This window comes from Schistocerca nitens, chromosome 4, assembly GCF_023898315.1.
Source record: "Schistocerca nitens isolate TAMUIC-IGC-003100 chromosome 4, iqSchNite1.1, whole genome shotgun sequence".
Lineage (NCBI taxonomy): Eukaryota > Metazoa > Arthropoda > Insecta > Orthoptera > Acrididae > Schistocerca > Schistocerca nitens.
This window is the reverse complement of record NC_064617.1, coordinates 957,577,284-957,581,023: the sequence shown is the minus strand read 5'-3', so window position 1 is coordinate 957,581,023 and position 3,740 is coordinate 957,577,284.

The window sequence follows — 3,740 nt, the reverse complement described above, 5'->3', positions numbered from 1 at the left end:
AAGTTTGTGACCTTAGAAAATAAGTTAGCCACAGTTAGCTCAAGTCAAGGGAAAGAGATTGAAAGGTTAACTGCAGCTCAAAGAACTGTGGAGGAGAGGGTAGACAAATTAAGTCTAGATACAGAATCAAAAGTTAATTCCTTAGATGCTGAATTAAATAAGATACAAGAGTCTGTAACATGTAATTTAAGTGTAATAGACAAGAGATTCACTGAAATACAAGATAATTTTGTGTCTAGAAATTTATGTATGAATGGTGGAAGTGTGTGGAGTAATTCACCTGTAAAAAGTTTTCCTTGTGATAATTTACACCCTGTAGATTTTTTACAACACTGCTCTGACAACCTTGTTCCTGGCATGTCTGATAATCTAAAGATTAAATTTGTCAAAAAATTTCTTGAGGGAGAAGCTTTGTCTTGGGCAAACCAACATTTTGATGAGTGGAAAACGTTTGATGATTTTAAGAAGAGTTTCTTAAATAAGTTTTGGTCTGAGACTGAACAGGGTAGAATAAAAAGTGAATTTTTAAATGGGCCTAGCTTCAGGGGCAGAAACCACTCAATGAAAGACTTTTGCAGGGATCAACTTAGGAAATTGGTGCATCTAGCTAAACCCTTCGACGAAATGACGCAAATTGATGCACTTAAAAGGAGGCTACCTGAAAGAATACAGTGGGAATTAGTGCATGGACCTGACGACTGTTTAGACCAGTTTCTAAAATATATAGACAAATTAGGGCAATGGAGAGAAATGTGCAACAGTTTAGTAACGGAAACCATTACAGTGGGAGGTGGAATTCTGATTACCGTGGGGAGAACCCTAGAAGGGACGATAGAGATTTTCGGAATGAACACCAATATGATATAACAAGAGAGTACAATGCTAATTGGAGTAACTGGGAAAGCAATGGTGTAACTAGGAACAACAGATGGGAAGGTAACAACAGAATGAATACAAATTGGAGGAGTGACAATAGAGGTAGACATCCGGAAAACTCCGGACCGCCTCAATGAGGGTCCACAGCTTTGGGGCGAACAGATTAAACATAATAGGACCACTAACTTTCACACTAAACCCAATACTGTAAATAACTGTACCATTAACAAACAGGTTAAAAACCAGGAATACCAAGTGAATTATATAAATTTTGATAAAAAATTTTGGGATGCTATGTGGCACAGTAGACCACCACAAAATAAACATAGGAGAGATCAAAGTTCTGACTCAATTCTGGATGAGGAGATGTTAAATGATTTTTACAGGTGGGCAAAAAGGGGAGAGCAAGCTAATAATGAAGAGAGTAATAAATGTTTTAGTTCAGAATTGGGGGGGTTGTTCACACAAGAAGGTAATAGTGAATTAGCTGATGATAAACCTAAGCAACAGGAAATAGAATCAACCATAGAAAGTGAAAAACAGAGAGAAATAGATGAAACTGGCAGTAAAGTATACCATAGTAGTGATGATGTTAGTATTTTTGATGTGAAAAGTATGGTAAGCAAACCAGTAAGTGAATACAATGTTTTTATTGAAATATATAATGAAGTGTTGGAACTTGATGATAGTTGTGGTGACGAAGCACAGGAATATGGTAAGAATAATGAAGTGACAGCTGAAAATCAATTGCTACATGTCTGTCCTGATGAGTTCATGGTTAATCAGAGTGGTGATAACAAAAGTGAAAATATTGTGAAAGAATTAGATTTGCGTGATATTATTGAAAGTAAAGGAAGCCAGTTCTTAGAAATCCTGTGGAACCAGTATAATGAGAGTTGTAGTAGCAAAGTGTTTTGGTATCGTCTAAGTATAATTAGCAGAGTTTTATGCCCACGCTGGTGGGAGAGTAAAAGAAAGAGTCTGAGTGAAAGGTACATAAACAGTAGGGAGATATTTTGTGTGCAGCCAAAGTGTAAACTTGACACTAGTAACTTAGAATCTGAAAATCAGGTAAACCTGATGAAGACTGAAACGGAGGAAGTAGATAGAAATTATAAAGAAACTGAAAAAGATTTATTATATGAAGTCCCCGAGGGGAAGGCAGATGAGAAGGAATTAGGCTGTCCATACATTAAAATAAGAGTAAATCAGTGGGAAGGGCACTGTCTTATTGATACAGGAAGCCCCATATGTGCAATATCAGAAAAATTTAGAGATAAAATTAGAGATGGTAAGAACTTTGTAGAAATGCCGGTTGTAGGGGTAAAAATCAGAGGTGCCACTGGCAGGCAAAGTAAGGTAGTTAAGAGTCAAGTATTGTTAACGTTTGAAATTGAAAATGTGGAATTTGAGCAGGGTTGCCTTGTGGTCCCAAGGTTAGAAGAAAATATCATTTTTGGCATGGATTGGGTCTTGAAAGTAGGTGTAAGCTTCTCTTGGGAAGATAAGACTGTTATAATTACTGAACCCGAGAAAAATAGTATTCTGAAAACAGAAATGTACATCCTTAACTGTAGTAATTCTTGCAACCATATCAAAGCTGTTGTAAGCAAGGTAGATAATCAAGCCATAAGTGATAACACATCCTTTGATCTTATAAATGAACAAAATTTCGAAGAATTCGTTGAAGTAAAATTGAAGGAAGCTGTAAATCTAAGTGAAAGTCAGAAAAATCAGTTAAGAGAAGTGTTATAGGAATTTCAGGATACATTCAGTGAGAGACCAGGGAAGGTAAAAGACTATCAGTGCGGACTTCAACTCAGAGATCATCATCCTTTCTTCCTAAAACCATATGGCATTCCATTCTCCAGGAAAAAAGATGTAGAAAGGGAAATCCAAAAAATGGAAACTTGGGGGATTATAGAAAGAAGTAGAAGTGCTTACAACAACCCATTAGTAGTTGTGTCTAAGAGAAATGGTGGGGTTAGACTTGTACTTGACTCTAGACACCTTAATAAGTTTTTGAGTAGAGAAAATGACCATCCTGACAATATGGATGAACTCCTGCACAAATTTGATAATGTAAAATTTATGAGTAGCCTAGACTTGACATCAGGTTTTCACCAAATACCACTTGAACTTGATTCTAGGAAGTATACTGCCTTTTTGTATGGTGGCAAAAGTTACCAATATTGTGTTGTCCCTTTTGGATTGAATGTATCTGTGGCTGAATTTATCAGAGCACTGGATTTTGTATTAGGTGATGAATTGTCTTCAAAATTAATAGTATATGTAGATGACATTCTTGTAACTGGAAAAACCTGGGAAGATCATCTAAACCTTCTGAGACAAGTCTGTTCAAAATTGAGGGAAGGGAGAATGACTGTAAAATTGGAAAAAATGTTGTTTTGGAGTTAATGAACTGAAATTTTTGGGGCATAATATTTCAGAAAAGGGGATCTTACCTGATAAGGATAAACTTGAGGCCATTGTAAACTTCCCTACTCCCAAGAACAAAAAACAACTCAAGTCCTTTTTTGGTCTCACTGGATTCTATAGAAAATTTCTTAGTACCCAAGCTTTAAATGCAAACTGCTTATGTAACTTACTAAAAAAGAATACTGATTGGGATTGGACACAAGAATGTCAGGATGCATTCGTGGAAATAAAACAACAACTGTCCCAAAGTCAAATGTTGTATAGACCTGTTATGTCGTTACCATTCTCTATAATGACAGATAGTAGTGAGACAGGTTTAGGGGCACACTTGTTTCAAAACATAGAAGTAGAAGGAAAATTAGAACACCATTCTATTGCTTTTGCTTGCCGGGTTTTACAAAAGTATGAAAAATCATATACGGTCA